At 41.0% G+C, this 20,023-nt stretch overlaps 1 protein-coding gene across 2 annotated transcripts in view; it reads right to left on the bottom strand.

Moving 5' to 3' along the window:
* Positions 1-18,246, bottom strand: part of LOC127005087 (neuroligin-1-like) — an 87,078-nt gene extending 68,832 nt beyond the window's left edge. Inside the window, exons 1-2 of one of the 2 annotated variants that reach the window (XM_050873594.1) lie at positions 18,140-18,246; positions 16,621-17,069 (exon numbers count right to left, since the gene is read on the bottom strand). The gene's annotated coding sequence lies outside the window, so the exon portion shown is untranslated. Of the gene's footprint in view, positions 1-16,620; positions 17,070-18,127 lie in introns of both variants that reach the window. The other variant, XM_050873593.1, reaches the window with a different exon arrangement.
* Positions 18,247-20,023: the final 1,777 nt, after the last annotated feature.

Here is a 20,023-nt window from a genome sequence, read left to right as displayed (position 1 = left end):
CATGACCTTTTTACACGTTCCAAAGTTTTCATGAGCTATTTTAGTCTTCTTAGCCAGTTTTTGTTAGAGCAAGCTTTTTTTTTATTCTCTGCTTTTTATATTCGTACATTTTCCATTGTCGCTTTGTTTTAGTGAAGGTTTGTTTATTATATTTTCCACGTTTTATATTCATGCAGTTTTGATTTATTTTTTTGTTTGTTTTTTCACTGTATTCGTACAGTTTTTGATGTATTTTTTTCACTATATTCGTACAGTTTTTGATGTATTTATTTTCACTATATTCGTACAGTTTTTGATGTATTTATTTTCACTATATTCGTACAGTTTTTGATGTATTTTTTTTATATTTTCACTATATTCGTACAGTTTCCATTGTCATTTTTCATCTATTTTCCACGTTTCATATTCGCACAGTGGAAACAGTCACTTGCTTCAGAATCATCCTCATTTGTTTACGATTCCCAGGCCGTGCAGGCTAACAAACGTATCGAACAGAGCGGCCTATAAAGGTCCAACGCCGAGCCATACTGATTCATTACCAAAACTGATTTATCGCGGCCGAACCTGACCCAGATTAGTAACGAAAAATACCAATGGACAGCCGTGATGGTGACCTGTGTTGGGCTAGGTGTTTTAGAACGGCGTTGATGAGGTAGAGCTTAGATTTAAGGAAGGTAAGATTAGGTAAAGGTGGGATAGGTAAGGTTAGGCTAAGTTAGTTAAGTAAGGTAAGGTCGACAAAGATAGCACGGATAGGAGTTAGAGTTGAAGATAAGATAAGGTCAGGTAAGGTAACACAGGTAGGTTAGTGTTAAGTTAGGTTAGGTTAGGTTTGGATGACAGCAGAGACAATCAGGTGGGCCGGAGGAGTATATGGAGATGGGTTGTGGAGAGGATAGGTTAATACAGGTTGGGTATCTCTTCTTTCCCTTCCTTTCTTCCCCTTTTCCTACTTTTCGTCTACATACTTTCCCTTTCCTTTTCCTCATCCTTCTTTCCCCAACCTTTTCACCTTCCCTTCTTTCCCCTCACTCTCTTCACTCCATTCTTCCCCCTCCATTCTTAGGCGGGTTAGCTCAGATAATTGGATTAGCTCAGACGTATGGGTTAGGCAAGGTAGGGTGGATTAGGTTAGGTGGATTGTGGAGGGGACATATTAGAAAAAGTGTGTAGGTAAGGTTAGATGGAGTGAGTTAGTAAGATAGGGTGAATTAGGTTATTTGGGTTGGGGAAAGGACATGTAAGGCCGTGTGTGGGTTAGGGCAGCATTGTGGATTAGGTAAGGTGGGGTTATGTTAGTCAAGTGTGTCGGAGAGAGGACCGGTTAGAGCAGGTGGGGTCATGTTAGTCAGGTGTGTCGGAGAGAGGACCGGTTCGAGCAGGTGGGGTGTGCGCTAGGTCAGGTATGTGGGTTAGGATGATGTCGCTCCTCCTTCCCGTCTCAGGAGCAATGCAATGTTCGCCCCAACGATCAGTGCACGGTTTGGGAGATCGTTGACTTCCCTTCGATATTTGTAACTCACTCATTTTGCGTGTTCTATGGGAACGTTTATTTTTTTATTTTGTATGTGTTTTATGGGAACGTTTATTTTTTTTATTTTGTGTGTTTTATGGGAACGTTTATTTTTTTTAAATTTTGTGTGTGTTTTATGGGAACGTTTATTTTCCTTCCATTTCTTATTAGTTTTGTTGAATTGATTAGTGGAAGTGCGATTATTTTTAGTATATGTTAGGTGGGTTAGGATGGTCAGGTAGGCTGGGGACAGGGCAGGTAAGGTCAGATGTGGGTTAGGTAAGGTGGGTTAGGATAGCAGGTAGGCTGGGGACAGGGTAGGTAAGGACAGGCGTGGGTTAGGTTAGATGGGTTAGGATAGCAGGTAGGCTGGGGACAGGGCAGGTAAGGACAGGTGTGGGTTAGGTTAGGTGGGTTAGGATAGTCAGGTAGGCTGGGGACAGGGCAGGTAGGGTCAGGTGTGGGTTAGGTTAGGTGGGTTAGGATAGTCAGGTAGGCTGGGGACAGGGTAGGTAAGGACAGGTGTGGGTTAGGTTAGGTGGGTTAGGGTAGTCAGGTAGGCTGGGCAGGTAAGGTCAGGTGTGGGATAGGTCATAGTTGCACGCGTAGAAGTGAGCAGCTTTTGTGTTCCCCGGGCCATTGAACGCTTCATTATAATAGCAGTCATGATAATAATAAGAAGCACCTCATTCCCGGCTAACGACACGGCAGAGAGGAAGGAAGAGAGAGAGAGAGAGAGAGGGGGAGAGAGAGAGGGAAAGGGAGAGAGAGACACACACACACATACCCCCCACCCCCACCCCCCACCCCCGCACACACACCAACAAACAAACACGCAAAGATGGTCAACAGAAATACCAAAAACAAAAATAAGCAAAAACAAGAAGACTAAAAGGATATAAAAACTAAACGAAATGGGCCGAGCGGACTACCTTAGCTTAATAACCACACTAATCTCGGCTCAAGGTGTACCCCACTTTAAACTTCCCTCCCATCCTTACTTTACCCTCCTTCCTTTCCTTTCCTTTTTTTTCCCCCTCGCTTTTCTCTTCTTTATTCTCATTTCTTTACATTTCCTTCTTACTTTCCTCTCTCTTTGTTTTTGTTTTCTTCCCTTCTTTTCCTCTCTCTTCTATTCCCTTTTCACTTTCCCCTCCTTTCTTTCCATTCCCTTCTCACTTTTCCCTTTTTTTTCCCCTTCTTTTCCTTTCCCTTCTATTCCTTCTTTTCCTTTCCCTTCCCTTTTTTCTCTTCCCGTCTTTCTTTTCCCTTCCTCTTTACTGCATTCCTTCCTCCCTCTTCATCCCTTTATCCCTTTTCCCTTATTTCCGTCTCATCCCTTTCTTCCTCTCCCTTCTCCTCTCTTCTGTTTCCTCTCTCTCTTCCATTCCTTTCCTTCCCTCCATTCTCTTCCTTTCCTTCCCCTCCCTTCTTTCCTTTCCTTCCCCTCCCTTCTTTCGTCTCCCTTCTCTTTCTTCTCTCTACCCACCCATCATCTCCAATCCTTTCCTTCCACGCCTTTCCCACAACTCTCTTCTTCCCATTCCTACTTACCCCCTCGTTATTTCCCCCACCCATCTTCTCCCCTCCTTTCCTCCCCCCCCTTTCCCTCCACTCACTTCTTCCTCTCCCTACTTCCCCCCCTCCTTATTTCCCCCACACGTATTCTTATTCTTCCCGCCGAAACACCTTTACTCGTGGACGGCCGCAGTCTCAGCCACAACCTCAGCCTCGGGGAGAATGGTGAGCGCAGCCTTGGGTGCCGCACGAGGGGATCAGCCCGCCAGGAACGACCGCCAAAAGTTGTGCCCAGAAAAGATTAGCATAACTTGACGTCGGCGGGGATGTGCTGGCTGCAGTTGAGAGAGAGAGGGAGAGTTGCAGAGTTAGGGAGAGTGTGGAAGAGGATAGAGAGAGGAGAGAGGGAGAGGGGAAGGGAGAAAGTAGAAGAGAGAGGAAGGATTGTAGTATAGGGAAGAGAAGTAGGAGAGAGGAGATGGGATGTGTTGGGTGCAGTTAAAAGGGAGGCTTGCAGAGTTAGGGAGAGTGTGAAAGTTGATAGGAGGGGAAAAGGGAGAAGTGAGGGAAGACAGAGGGAGGTAGGCAGAACGAGGAGAGAAAAGAAATGGAGAGGGGAAGGAAGATGAGAGACGGAGGCTTAAAGAGTTAGGGAGAGTTGTAGAGGATAGGGAGAGGAGAAGGGAGAGGGAAGTTTGAAGTTAGGGAGGGAGAGGCAAAGAGTTTCAGAGAATGGGAGGGAATAGGAGAGAGGGAGGCTTAGGGAGAGAAAAGGAGAGAGTAGAAGAGGAAAGGGGAGGAGAGAGAGAGAGAGAGAGAGAGAGAGAGAGAGAGAGAGAGAGAGAGAAAAGGGGAGGGGAAGAAGGGAGACAGGGATGTGTTGGATGCAGCTGAGAGGAAGAATTGGATGGAAGGGAGAAGAGAAAGGGAGAGAGATAAAGGGATGGAAGAAGGGAGAAGGGAGAGGGGGAGACTAGAAAGCACAACAGACCACCAGTGACCATGTGTGTGTGTGTGTGTGTGTGTGTGTGTGTGTGTGTGTGTGTGTGTGTGTGTGTGTGTGCAGAGAGGGACTTGGTATGAAATGGGGGAGAGTAAGGAAATGCCGTAAGGGAAAGTTATGTGAGATAGGAATACATAAAGGGAACGTGTGTGTGTGTGTGTGTGTGTGTGTGTGTGTGTGTGTGTGTGTGTGTGTGTGTGTGTGTGTGTGTGTGTGTGTGTGTGTGTGTGTGTGTGTGTGTGTGTGTGTGTGTGTGATGCAAGACGGGTGGAAATTGCGTACATGGGCGGGAAGGAAATACGGAATGGAAGGATTTGGAACGAAAGAGAAATTTAAAGTCTAAAGTGTGTGTGTGTGTGTGCGTGTGTGTGTGTACATATGTTTGCATGTTTATTTTGCCAGGAAACATGTCTGGAAAAACTTACATGAAAAAAAGCGGATTTTACGTAGAATTTTGACATTTTAAAAGGAAGGATGGACCACAAACCACGATCTTGTATTACACTTCAATGATAAAAACATCAGACATATGAATCGATCTTTTAAAATATCACGGTGCATATTATATTGAAAGCCTGTAAATACCTAAGATATTGGGCGGATGATTGTGAGGAAAAGGAAATTGATGTAGGATAAGGGAAAAGGTAAATATGTAGAAAACTGGGTGATGAAAATAAAAGGAAAGGAAGGGAAAGGAAAGGAAAGGAAAGGAAAAAGGAAATCATGACATATATATTGATCTTTTAGGAAACTACCACGGTGCATATCATATTAAAAACCTGTAAATAGCTAAGAAATTTGATGTTGAAGATGAGAGCAAAAGGTATCCCAATCTTAAACCTTCTTTACTCTCCCAGCTTCCCTCTTCCTCCTCCCCTTTCTCTCCCATCCTTAACATCCCTTCTTTCCCCTCACATATTTCCCTTCCCTTCTTACTCCTTCCTTCCCCTCCCTTCCCTTTCTCTCTCTCTCTCCCATCTCATCCTTGTTTTTCCTTTCCTCCTCCTTTATTTCCCTCCCTTCCTTTTCTTACATTCTTTTCCCTCCCTTTTTCCTCCCAGCTTTCCCTTCCCTCCATACTCCTTCCTTCCCCTCTCTTCCCTTTCTCTCTCTCCCATCTCATCCTTGTTTTCCCTTTCCTCCTCCTTTATTTCCCTCCCTTCTTTTCCTTACATTCTTTTCCCTCCCTTTTTCCTCCCACCTTTCCCTTCTCTCCATACTCCTTCCTTTCTTTCCAGCCCTTTTCTCCCTTCTCTTCCTTGCTCTCCCTTTCATCGTCCTCCTTTTCACTCCCTTCATGCCCTCCTCCTCCTCTCCCCCTCCCTTCGAACTCGACTTAGATGAAGGTAATAATGAGTTCTGAACGTGTGGAAAACTTGTGTCCTGCTTAGTCGTCTGTGCAAATTGCGGGGAAGTGAAATTCGCAAAGCACGAAGCAAAAATCCCGGACGCTAGATAAACACGGTGTCTGGCGGCGCAAAATTGAAATCTGTTCTTCAAATATGTGAAAATTACAAGAAGGAGGAGGAGGAGAAAAATATTGCAAGTCCTCCCCGGTGGAAAATAAAGTGGGAAAAATGTTCAGTATGCGGAGGAAAAACAGAAAATATAACGTGTACAAACATGAAACTCGCTCACTCACTCACTCACTCACTCGCTCTGCACTTCCTGATTCTGAAAACCTCCACCACCACCACGACTGTCATCACCACCACCACCACCACCACCATCAACACCATCTCCATCACCACCACCAACAATAGCAACACCATCTCCATCACCACCACCACCAACAACAACAACACCATCTCCATCATCACCACCACCACCAACAACAACAGCAACACCATCTCCATCACCACCACCAACAACAACAACAGCACCATCTCCATCACCACCACCACCACCAACAACAACAACACCATCTCCATCACCACCACCACCAACAACAACAACAACACCATCTCCATCACCACCACCACCAACAACAACACTATCTCCATCACCACCACCACCATCATCAACACCATCTCCATCACCACCACCACCATCATCAACACCATCTCCATCACCACCACCACCATCATCAACACCATCTCCATCACCACCACCACCATCATCAACACCATCTCCATCACCACCACCAACAATAGCAACACCATCTCCTTCACCACCACCACCATCATCAACACCATCTCCATCACCACCACCACCACCAACAACACCATCTCCATCACCACCACCACCATCATCAACACCATCTCCATCACCACCACCAACAACAACAACACCATTTTCATCACCACCTCCACCATCAACACCATATCCATCACCACCACCATTTGCCACCACAATAACATCACCATAGTTATCATTTTCACTATCAACTATCATCATCCATCACCACTGACTTATCACCACAAAAACATCACCATAGTTATCATTTTCACCATCACCACCATTACTATTACCACCACCACCATCACCATCATCACCACCACGACCAACAACACCACCCACATCATCACATCACCACCGCTGCAAATTCTATTCACATCCATTCTATGCTGTCCCTTCACCTTTCACCTTTTCCTCTGTCTCTCTCCCTCTCCCTCTCCCTCCCTCCCTCCCTCCCTTTTTTCCCCTCTCTCCCTTCCCACTCCCTTCGTCCCCACTCACTCTTCCAATGATTTCAAGCGTTAAGAAAGGTACAAAAGAGTGGGTGGATCGTAGGTACACACACACACACACACACACACACACACACACGTCAGCGCACTCTTCCTCCTCTCCATCCCTTCCCCCCACGCACATAACACACGCAACAAACGAACAAACGCACAGAGAGAGAGAGAGAGAGAAGAAAAGCAAACACCGGTGGACTAGATACAAAGCCAGGAGTAAAAGAAGAAAAAAAACATTGACCTGGATTAAAGCGAGGAAAACGGATTACGATAACAAAAAAGAAGACAAGGAAGCTGTGCCTCAAATTTGCAAACACACAAGACCGAGGTAAATAAAGTGAACTGTTGTGCCTAATGACAGACAGACAGGCAGGATGACAGACAGAAAAAAAGACAGACAGACAGACACTGATGGACAAATAAAGATATGGAGGCAAATAGATAGATAGATAGATAGATAGATAGGTAGAAAGTTAGAAAGAAAAAGAAAGAAAAATAGAAATGAGAAAGTAAGGAAGAAACAAAGAAGGAAAAAATAAAGAAACAGGAAAAAAAATAAGTAAAGAAAGAAGGAAAGAAAGAGGGAACGAAGGAAAGAAAATGCAAGAAACAGAAAAAAAGAGAAAGAAAAAAAAGAAAATAATGTTAAAAGATAGAGTGAAAACTGACTAATTAAGAAGATATATTAAACGAAAGAATGCATAAGAGAAAAATAGGCAAATAATACACACACACACACACACACACACACACACACACACACACACACACACACACACACACACACACACACACACACACACACACACACACACACACACACACACACACACACACACACACACACACACACACACACACACACACACACACACACACACACACACACACACACACACACACACACACACACACGTCGCCAAAACCAATAAAGAGGAGCGGGGAAGGAAAACATAATTGCAGTGATGACTAAATGAATCAATTAAATCATAAATGGAAAAGAGGTTTGGAAAAATGGAGAGAGGAAAATAACTCACCCTCCCAGTAAACTCATCCATTCATTCATCCATTCATTCACTGACTCATTTAACCTTCTATTACTTCATATGCTCATCCATCTAGAGATTCAGACATCGACTGGTTCATCCACTTATCTATTCATCCACCTATCTTTATATTTCACTCGTCATCCATACTCACTTCACTTCCTTAACTCTACCATCAGGACAACCATCATCATCAGTAGTATCACCACTTTCATCACCATCACTATCATCATCATCATAATATCAACATCACCACTATTTTCACCATCCCCATCACTTTAACTCATTCATTCACGTCTATTCATCCACTTACGCAGCGAACCCTCTTCCCCTCTTTCCCATACATATACATACATACATACATACATGCTTACATACATACATACATACATCTCGTCTTTCTATCATCCATCTATTTTATCATCACTCCGCTTTTTCATCCACTCAGTCTTTCAGTAATCCATTTTTCTGACCACTTATCCAGACTATCATCCATCTATTAATACCTCTATCCCGTCATCTAGTCACTTAGCAATCCATCTTTCCACCCATTCAAATCTTCACCCATTCACTATTCAGTCCATTCAATCACCCACTCACCCAACACTCCATCTTTCTGTCAGTTCTTCCATCCACCCAATCACCAAACCATTCATCTCTATCCATATCTTCACCCATTCACCCATTCACTCACCCAACACTCCATCTTTCTGTCAGTTCTTCCATCCACCCAATCACCAAACCATTCATCTCTATCCATATCTTCACCCATTCACCCATTCACTCACCCAACACTCCATCTTTCCACCAGTCAGTCCACCCATCCACCCATCCACCCGGGCATCCATCTCTCTATTGAAGCAGCGAACGATACGTCTTTCCACTCAGCCAGTCAGCCATCCATCGCACGGGCCCTCCTCTCTCTCCATCTCTCTCCCTCTCTCTCTGCAGCGCCGAGAGAGTCAAGTGCGGGCCAGAGGGATGCTGCAACTCCCCTTATTGCAGGATATTTTGCGGGAGATGAATGGCAATAGACGAACGATGGAGACTTGTGGGACTTAGGCCGTTGCGGGGAGGGAGAGAGAGAGAGAGTGAGGAAGAGAGAGGAAGGAAGGAGAGAGAGGGGAGGTGAAGAAGGGTTAAGGGAAGTTTGTTAAGCTCTCCCGAAAATCGCCTCTTTCCCAGATGTGTATACGAGCTGTGTCCTTCAATGGTGTGTGTGGAGGGAGGTGTGTGTGTGTGTGTGTGTGTGTGTGTGTGTGTGTGTGTGTGTGTGTGTGTGACCGAAAAACCCACACGAATTATATATACACTACCAAATACACTAACTAACACAAAATCACTGACGGAGGAAATCAATACAAAAAGAAGAGACAAAAAAATAATAATACCACTCTTCCGAACGGTCAACAAAGGCAAGACAAACAACACAGTAGGACAACACAATAGCAGGGTAGAGGACACAGGAAAGGAGGTCAAAGGGAAGGGCCGGGCAGGAGTGTAAAGAAAAGAAACAGACCAGACATGACCAGACACAAACCATACAGTCGTAGATACTGTACCACACCACTGGGACGGCTGGGCAGATCGACAAGGAGGGGAGAGAACAAGAAGAGAACACAGGAGACATACAACAAAGGAGACAGTTAACATGCGAAAGATTATAGGACAAATAACACTGAACAGAGAAGAGCAGAGAAAGGATGGGCAGGTCAAGGTTAATAAGTAAAAACATAGACACAATTTTACTGAAGAGGACAGGGCATTAGACACGATAGAACACAGAGAAGACAGTTAACAGCAGAAATAATAGAGAACATGTATCACAGGACAGAAGACAAATATGAGGACAGAGGAGCAAGTCATTTAAGAATTCCTCAAAGTATAGACAATTTTACAGAGGTGAACAAGAACACAGAACACCATGGAACCGACAGAGGACAGTGAACAGGATAATATAAACAGTTCACAGGAAAGATAGGAAAGGCAGACACAACACACGACACGAACAGGCGAGTAAATGATAAATATCCCAAGTACAGACACGATTTGGGGGATACTAAAAAGGACACATTACAGGATAGACCACAGATAAGACAGTTGCCAGGAGAAAGAAGAGAGGACAAAGCAGCAGCGAGGAACAGATGGGAAGGTCACTAAACCACAAGAACTGTACACTCATAATTCCACGAAGAGAACAGGGCAGAGGACAGAGAACAGGGAATCAGGACAGCACTTCATACCCCGAAAAACACAGTCATTATTCCACCTCAGAGAACAGGACACAAGAGATCAGAGCGAGCATAAGTTAGAAGAGACAACAAGCAATAGAAGAGACAACACCTGGGAGCCTAGAGAACACAAGAGATTAGAGAACACGCACGAGACTAAAGAGAACATACAAAAAGAGACCACACCAGACAGAACCGAGACGAGGAAACCCAGAACAGAGAGAACCCAGAACCCAAAACCTAGAACAGAGAACACCCAAAACCCAAAACCTAGAACTCAGAGCCCAAAACCTAGAATCCAGAACACAAAACCTAGAACCCAGAGCACAAAACCTAGAACCTAGAACACAGAACCTAGAACCCGGAACACAAAACCTAGAACCCGGAACACAAAACCTAGAACCCAGAGCCCAAAACCTAGAATATGGAACTCAAAACCTAGAACCCAGAACACAAAACCTAGAACACGGAACACCCAAAACCCAGCACCCAGAACACAGACACAGAACCCCGAGCACCCACACATCACGCATCCCGGGGAAGTCCATTTCTTGGGTCAGAGACGGGGAAAATAAAAGTAACGTTCTTGCAAATCCAAACACCGCCGAGTAATTTGAAATGCAAACCAACAAGCCCCGCGCCGTGAAGCTCCAGAGGAAAGCTTCGGAATCGCTAAAAATACAAGGCTTTCACCGCCATTCAGAGAGAGAGGGAGAGGGAGAGAGAGAGTGTGTGTGTGTGTCTGTACCGCTCACCCACCCGCCCAGCCAGCCTACCTTCATTTCCTCAGCTAAATTTTCCTTCTTTCTCTCGTTTCAGCCACCCACTGATTATTCCTTCCCGCCGGTCGCTGTAAGGCTCTGAAATAATTGGATGGATTGCTTGCCTTTGATGTTGACAGATCTCGCCTTTTTTATTTAAGCCGTGAAAAAGTCGGGAAATGTTGAACTAAAATCCCTCCTCTTAAAATCCCTCCTCGTCCCTCCCCCTCCCTCCCGCTGTCCCGCCTGCCCCGAAAAAGTAAGTGGGAGGAAGTGGACTGAATGGAGATAAAACGTTTTAGTAGCTTGGAATATTAGAAAAAAGATGGGAGTTAGAAGACAGAAAAAATGATCGTGAAAAAACGTTAATTGGAAGGATGTGGTGTAAATTGAGGTTAATATTTTAGTGGCCGCGAAAATATGTTAAAAATATGAGATTTACAAGACAGAAAAAAAATATTAGAAAGAGATGAGATTTAGGAAATAGAAAAAATAATCATGAAAAACGACACGTAGGAGGAAGTGAACGAACTGTAGATAGATAATTTTAGCAGCTGCGAATATGTAAAAAAATATGAGATTTGTAAGAAAGGAAAAAAAACAAATATTAGAGCAAAGATTAGATTTAGATGGTAGAAAAAAATATCATGAAAAACGGTAATTGTAAGGAAGTGATTAAATGGAGATGAATATTTAAGTGGCTGCGAAAATATGTTAAAAAGATGAGATTTAAAGACAGAAAAAAAAAATATTAGAAAGAGATGAAATTTAAGTGAGAAGAAAATGATCATGAAAAAATGCTAAGTGGAATGAAGTGAAGCAAATGGAGATTAATTTTTTAGTAGTGTTAAAAAGATGAGAGATATTGAAGAAAGAAAATAAATAAACATAAGTGAGAGGAAACTACGTAAATGAAGATAAAACGTCATAGTAGCTGGAAATATTTTAAAAAGAGAAGATTTTGAAGAAAGTAAATAAACCGGCACAAAAACCGCATGTGGGAGGAAGTGAACTAGATGAAGATAAATAGTTCAGCTGCAGAAAATATGTTAAGGTGAAAATTTTAAGAAGAAATGCCAAAAATAGGTGAGGTTTAGCATATAGAAAAAAAATACCATGAACTATCTTAAGTAGAGGCAAGTAAACAAAATGAAGATATATAATTAAGGAGCTGCAAATATGTTAAGAAGGTGAAATATAGAAGAAGAAAAAAGATGAGGTCTAGCATATAGAAGGAAAAATACTATAACCTAAACGTAAGTAGAGGCAATTAAACAAAATGAAGATAAGTAGTTAAGGAGCTGCAAATATGTTAAGGAAGTGAAATTTAGAAGAAAAATGCCCCCTCTAAAAGATCAGGTTTAGCATAAAGAAAAAATGACCATAAAATAAACGTAAGTAGGAACAAGTAAACGAAATGGAGAAAAATAGTTCATTCACAGGAAATATGTTAAAAAGGTGAAATTTAGGAAAGAAAAATATTAAAAAGGAAGAGATTTAGCGGAAAGGAAAAGAGGTCATAAAAGAACGTAAGTAGGAGCAAGTAAACGAAATGGAGATAAATAGTTAAGGAGATGCAAATAAGTAAGACGGTGAAACTTAGTAGAGGAAAATATTGAAAAAAGAAGAAATTTCGCAGAAAGGAAAAGAAAAAATCATGAAAGAACGTAAGTAGGAACAAGTGAACGAAATGGAGATAAATAGTTAATGAGCTCCCAATATGTTAAAAGGTGAAATTTAGAAGGAAAACGAAACAAATATTGAAAATGGATGAAATTTGGAAGAAAAGAAAATCACCATAAAAATACGTAAGTGAGAGGAAAGGACCTAAGTTGAGATAAATATTTTAGTAGATGGAAATATGTTAATAAGGTGAAATTTAGGAGAGAAAATGCTTAAAAGGAAGAGATTTAGCTGACAGAAAGAGAGTTGAGTATCAGGACACCTCTCCTCCCGAAACTGACCTCACTTTAGGCCACTCCTCTGAATTCTTTTTGTTAATAGGAGCAGTGATTAGCGGGCTTTTTTTTTCATTATTGTTTCCTTTTTTTGCCCTTGAGCTGTTCCCTATGCTGTAAAAAAATGACCATAAAATAAACGTAAGCTGAAGGGAGTGAATTAGATAGAGATGAATAGTTAAGTATATGCAAATGTTAAAAAAAAAATCAGAAGAAAGATAAATCAGGTAAAAAGATTAGATTTGGAAGATTAAGAAGCAGAAAGAATTAAAAAAAAAAAACATGAAATAAACTTAGATGGCAGGAAATGAACTAGATGGAAATAAACAGTTAAGTAGTGGGAGGAAGTGAACTGAATGGAGTTAAATAGTTGAGTAGCAGAAAATGTGTTAAAAAGATGTAATTTGGGAGAAAAAAGCTGACAAGTGTGTGGGAGAAAGTGAACTAAGAGGATATAAATAACTTAGTATCTGCAAACTACTTAAAAGGATAGACTTTAGAAAATTAAAACATGGCAAGTGCGTGGGAGGAAACAAAATTAAATTCTATAAACATTTTCATAGCTGGAAAGTAAAAGTAAAAAAAAAAACTATAAGTAAAATAAAGTAAATAAAAGAAGTATAATTATAGAAACGTTTGTCTATAGAGAGTTAGTGAATGGAGCGAAGGTGATTAAATGGAGGGAAATATTATTAGAGCTTATAAAAAAACTTGAAAGATTAAAAAAAAAAAACATGAAAATAAAGTATAAAGGAAGGGAATATACTAGTAAAAAATATAAGTATAGAAAAGTTAGTATACAGAGAGGCGCTATGAGGGAAGACGTAGACTAAATGGAGGGAAATATTCCGATAGCTTATAAACAAAAATTGAAAGATTAAAAAAAAAAAAAAAACGTCATGAAAATAAGTCGAAGGGAAGGGAAGGGAAGGGAATATTCACGGTAACAAAAAAATATAAGTAGTGAAACGCGTTAGTCTATAGCGAGTCAGTAAATGGAAAGCAGGGGATTAAATGGAGGGAAATGTTCTGATAGCTTATAAAAAAAAACTTGATAGCCATAAAAATAACGTAGAAGGGATGGAAATATTAACGTGAAAATATAATTGCAGAAATGTATTAGTCTATAGCGAGTCAGTAAATGGAAAGCAGGGGATTAAATGGATGGAAATGTTCTGATAGCCTATAAAAAAAAACTTGATAGCCATAAAAATAACGTAGAAGGGATGGAAATATTAACGTGAAAATATAATTGCAGAAATGTATTAGTCTATAGCGAGTCGGTAAATGGAAGGAAGGGGATTATATGGATGAAAATGTTCTGATAGTTTATAAAAAAAAAAAACTTGATAGCCATGAAAATAACGTAGAAGGAAGGAAATATTAACATAAAAAAATATAATTGCAGAAATGTATAAGTCTGTAGAGAGTTCGTGAATGGGAGGAAGGGGATTAAATGGATGAAAATGTTCTGATAGTCTATAAAAAAAAAACTTGATAGCCATGAAAATAACGTAGAAGGAAGGAAATATTAACGTAAAAAAATATAATCGCAGAAATGTGTTAGTCTGTAGAGAGTTCGTGAATGGGAGGAAGTGGATTAAATGTACGGAAAATATTTTGAAAGATTTTAAAAACACATGAATGGTTAAATAATGGTAAAAACTGGTAAAATTGTTAAAAAAAAGTGAAAGCCAGGAAAGTAAAGTAGAAGGAAAGTGCATCATATCGAGGTGGATACTTGAAATATATATAAAAATTGTTTTCTTAAATTAGTAAACAAATTGAATAAGCAAATACATTAATCCAGATATACGCATATAAAAAAATAACACGAAGAAATTAATAAAAACAAATATTCCCGTAAAAAAAATGGGTGAGTTCATAGTCAGTAAACGGTGGATTAAATGAAGGTAAATAGTTTGATAGCTTATAAAAGAAAAACTTGAATGGTATAAAAAGGTAATGAAAATAGAGTAGAAGGGAAGGAAAAGCACCAAACCGAACTGAATATAATAACTTTTTTTTTTAACGAGGAAATCAAATAACGCAAGTGTGAGGAAGTGAACTAGATGAATATAAATAGTTCAGCAGCAGGAAATTAGTTAAAAAAGATGAAATTTAAGAGAAAAAATGCCTCCCCCCCAAAAAAAAAAGTAGAAGTGAAGAAAGGGCCTCAAACCGAACTGAATATAATAACCTTTTTTTTAACGAGGAAATCAAATAACGCAAGTGTGAGGAAGTGAACCAGATGAATATAAATAGTTCAGCAGCAGGAAATTAGTTAAAAAAGATGAAATTTAAGAGAAAAAATGCCTCCCCCCCAAAAAAAAAAGTAGAAGTGAAGAAAGGGCCTCAAACCGAACTGAATATAATAACCTTTTTTTTAACGAGGAAATCAAATAACGCAAGTGTGAGGAAGTGAACCAGATGAATATAAATAGTTCAGCAGCAGGAAATTAGTTAAAAAAGATGAAATTTAAAAGAAAAAATGCCTCCCCCCCAAAAAAAAAGTAGAAGTGAAGAAAGGGCCTCAAACCGAACTGAATATAATAACCTTTTTTTTAACGAGGAAATCAAATAACGCAAGTGTGAGGAAGTGAACAAGATGAATATAAATAGTTCAGCAGCAGCAGGAAATTAGTTAAAAAAGATGAAATTTAAAAGAAAAAATGCCTCCCCCCCAAAAAAAAAGTAGAAGTGAAGAAAGGGCCTCAAACCGAACTGAATATCATAACCTTTTTTTTAACGAGGAAATCAAATAACGCAAGTGTGAGGAAGTGAACTAGATGAATATAAATAGTTCAGCACCAGGAAATTAGTTAAAAAAGATGAAATTTAAAAGAAAAAATGCCTCCCCCCCCAAAAAAAAAAGTAGAAGTGAAGAAAGGGCCTCAAACCGAACTGAATATTATAACCTCTTTTTTTTTAACAAGGAAAGAAAATGAATAAACAAACCCCTTAATCCAGGAAATATGTACGATAAAAAAGTGCAAGAAGCTGATCAGAAATAAATGATTGCGGGCTTTTTTTTTCCATTATTTTTTTTATTTTTTTTTTATCCCTGAGCTGTTTACCGTAAAAAAAATAAAATCGCTTTCATTCTATATCGTCACCTTCGTAAACAAACCGCCTAGGTCATTATTTTCTACTTTACAGGAAATCAGAAAAGAACTGGCATGATCTTATTTGACTTAAGATTTACGCAGAAATGAAAAGATCAATTCTAGAACACTCAAACCCTGAATAACGAAGGGAACTATACAGAAATGGGCGTCAAATGATGAAAAATTGATGTAAACAAAAACCTGGAAATCACTGAAAAATGACTTAGACGATTATTTTATGAGGGTGGCGATATATAGATAGCGCGCCTCCATTGTTTTAAAGTGTACGGGACGGGTTATTTATAATTTGGCGACGCGCGGGCCCGAGTACCGACAGAGTATTAAAGAGAGTATTAAAAGTATATACTCGATCCAATCAACGGAGAATTTTTAAGTCCTCCGAAAATATTCCTCGTCCAAAAATATGCTTAAAGGCGTGTGACGAGTTTGTTTTTTATTTATACACTCTCCGTTAGTTTGTCTGTTTTGCATATTCGGGACGTGATTAGAAGCGTTTTTAGTTAAATAGTTCCATGATTATGTTTTCTTGTCCTTTCATTGACGGTAAAACATATGGATGATATAAAAAAAACACGGGAGTCTGCGCGCGCATACTCCTACACACACACACACACACAAACACACACACACACACACATAATCAAACATACAAACAAACAAGCGAAGTAAATACCGTGGAAGCAGATGACACACACACACACACACACACACACACACACACACACACACACACACACACACATGATCAAACACACAAACAAACAAGCGAAGTAAATACCGTGGAAGCAGATGTGTTGCAGTTGCGAAGACGAGTTTGAATCAGCTTTCCTTCTTTCCTTCCTTTCTTCCTTGATTCTCCTTCCTTTTCCTTCTCCCTTCCTCTCTAGTGCTCTCTCTCCTCTCCCTTCACACTCACACACACACGTACACAACAACACACAGCTACACACACACGCCGCACTCACCCTCACCTCTCCCTGACACAGCCCTTCTCTTGTATTCCTTTTTTTTCCACAAGCAGCAATACAGAGGCAATATTTCACCGGGATCGAGCACTTAGAGGCCACTGAGTTAGGAGGGAGAGGGAGAGGGAGGGAGAGCCGGGGGAGCGTCCACTGGTGTTCTCTGTTAGTCCAGGATGCTGGGAGCGGGAGACGAGACAGGCGGGCGGGAGAGAGGGAGAGGGCGGGAGACTGGAGATGTACACAGTTTGCTTGCTTTATTTCACTGTTGAAGGGGGTTTGAAGGGGAGTAAGGGGAGGGGGCGTTAGTGAGTGAGTGGGGGTCCCTTGGGCTTTGTGTGTTTGGTGCAGTGCAGGTGTATGTGTGTGTGTTTGTGTGTTTGTGTGTGTTTGTTCACTTTTGTATTGGTTTTGAAAGAATGGGGTTTTGATAGATCGATTTTGGTGGTTTTTTTCTCTTCGTATTTGTTTAGTGAGTTTGTATCTTCTTATTTTTTTCAGTTTTTTTTTTTTCTATTTTTCATCGTCTATTTTCTGCTTTTCTGGGTTTTTTTTCACTATTCCAGTTTTCTGTTTTTTTTCTCATTAATTTTCACCATTAGCATCATCATCACCACCATCATCACCATCACACACCATCTCCCCTCATCATCCTTAACAGCATCACTATACCAGCATCACCATCAGCCTCAAGGAGAGTGACAACAATGCAGATAGTGACGATGATGATGATGATGATGATGATGATGATGATGGTGAAGGTGAAGGGATGCTGCGTCACCCCCCTGTTATCACTGTCAATGGCTTGTTAACGTGACAGTTTTTCATCTCGAGGCCTTCAAACGCAGTGAGTGAGAGAGAGAGAGAGAGAGAGAGAGAGAGAGAGAGAGAGAGAGAGAGAGAGAGAGAGAGAGAGAGAGAGAGAGAGAGATGATAAAAAGAAACTGGATATAGGAACCCTCTCAACTGTTTCATCATTTCCAAGCACCCCGTTCTTTTCTTATTTTCTCTCCTGACCTTCACGTTTTCGACGCACACACGCAAAGACGAAAAAAAGGGGAAAAAAACGAAAAGAAAAAAAATGAGCCTCAAAAAAACAACGAAACAGTAAGCAGACAAAAAAGAAAACCCAAACCCAAACAGAAAATCACCGCAAACACACCAAAAAACGTCGGGAAAAACGGATACACGAACACACACATGGTCAGGAGGCAACCCACATCACCACCACTACGACCATCACCACCACTAACACCAACACCACCGCGAGCACTCAACACCGTGATAGCAGACGCCAACACCTCACACGTGCGCTCTCTGCACCTTCGGCCTCACCAACGGCTCGCGAGGGACTGAGGGAGGGCGAAAGAGATGCTGGTGGGCGCCTCGAACTCAGCAGCGGCGACCTCCTCCTCGTGCGGCGTCTGGCTCAATACTGACGCCGACCCACTGCCGTCTAGTGAGCCCCTGTGTGTCTGCGGCGGCGGCGGCGGTGGCGGTAGCGGTGGTGGTGGTGGTGGTGTTTTTTTTTTTTTTTTTTTTGCTGTTCCTCCTACGCTTAACTTTGATTTCACGTTGTTCATCTCCCACATCCTGTTCCTGTTAATGCTGCTCTTTTTTCCTCTTTCTTTTTTTTGTTTTCTTCCTCCTCCTCCTCCTCTTACTCCTCCTCCGTTTCGTTCCATGTTCTCTTATCTTTCTCTTAATTTCTGTGATCTCATTTTCTTTTTTATTTTCGCCTTTCTTCCACTTTTTTTCTCCTTTTCATCTTGTTTTACTGTAGTTTTTTTTTCTTCTTCTTTCTTCTTTTTTTTCTCCCTCTTCTTCTTCTTCTTCGTCTTCGTCTTCGTCTTCGTCTTCGTCTTTTTCTTTTTCTTCTTCTTCTTCTTCTCATCTTCATCCGTTTTCTCCGCTTCTTTTCTTTCTTTGTATCATAGTTTTCCGGTTCGTTCTCTTTTCCATTATTTTTTTTCTCTGTCTCTTTCTCTTCTCTCTCATCTCTCCTCGTTCACCATTTTCCTTTATGATCTTATTTCCTTTGCTCCTCTTACATCTGATTTGCATTTTTTTCCACTTCATTTTTTTTCATTCATGTCCCTCTTACTTTTGATATTCCTTCCTTTACTTTGTACCTCTTCTTCGTTGTCGTTTCCTTTAGTGGTTTCTTTCTCTCCTCTTATTTTCTTCTTTTTTCTTCTAACTTTCTTCTTTTTGCTCTATTTAACCTTCTTCCTCTTCCTTTTCTTTGTGGTTATCTTCATTCTCTCCTTTCTTCCTCCTCCTTCTCACTTTTTCCATCTTTTACCTCCATATTTCTCTTCCTCCTCTTCCTCTTTCTCCTCCTCTTTCTCTTTCCCGTTTTATCTCCCAGTTACTGTTCCTCCTTTTCCTCTTTCTTTTCACATTCCTTTTCCCTCTTTTACTTCCCTATTTTCCTCCTCATAATCATCATCTTCAATATTTTCCTTGCTCGTTTTAATTTCTCTTTCCGTCTGTCATTCATTTTCTTGTTCTCCTTTGACTCATTATTTTTTTTATTTCACTCGTATGATTTTTGTAGCTTTTCCCTTCGCTGTCTTTCATCTGCCCACTTATTTATAATTAGTCCTCCTCCTCCTCCTCCTCCTCCTCCTCCTCCTGCTCTTCCTCCTCCTCCTGTTCGATGTGCGTGTGAGTGCGTGCATGTGTGTGTATATGAGAGAGAGAGAGAGAGAGAGAGAGAGAGAGAGAGAGAGAGAGAGAGAGAGAGAGAGAGAGAGACGTCATCTTCCTTATTCTTCCTTTATCTTGCCTTTCTTCTTCCTCCTCCTCCTCCTCCTCCTCCTCTATTATACCTTCCTTCTATCCCCCTCCTTCTCCTCTTTCTCCTCCTCTTCTTCCTCCTGCTTCTCTTGCCGTTTTGATTTCTATTTTTTCCTCTCTCCTACTGCTCAGTTTCTCATCTCCTCCTCCTCCTCCTCCTCCTCCTCCTCCCGGCCACTCAAGAATCTGGCTTAGGATAATCGGCAAAATGCTATCAAGGTTCCATTTCCGCTCATGATTGCATTACAGAATATTTGAGATTGTGATCGATCAGGTTGACGGCTACTCGGTCTGTCTGCCTGTCTGTCTGTTTGCCCGTCTGTCTGTCTGTCGGTTTGTCTGTATGAGCCTCTGTGTATCTGTTTGCTTTTTTGTTTCTATCTTATTTCTCTTCCTTGTATTATTGTGTTTTTGTAT

Source organism: Eriocheir sinensis, chromosome 29, assembly GCF_024679095.1.
Source record: "Eriocheir sinensis breed Jianghai 21 chromosome 29, ASM2467909v1, whole genome shotgun sequence".
In the NCBI taxonomy this organism is placed as follows: Eukaryota; Metazoa; Arthropoda; class Malacostraca; order Decapoda; family Varunidae; genus Eriocheir; species Eriocheir sinensis.
This window is presented reverse-complemented; position numbering and strand designations above follow the sequence as displayed.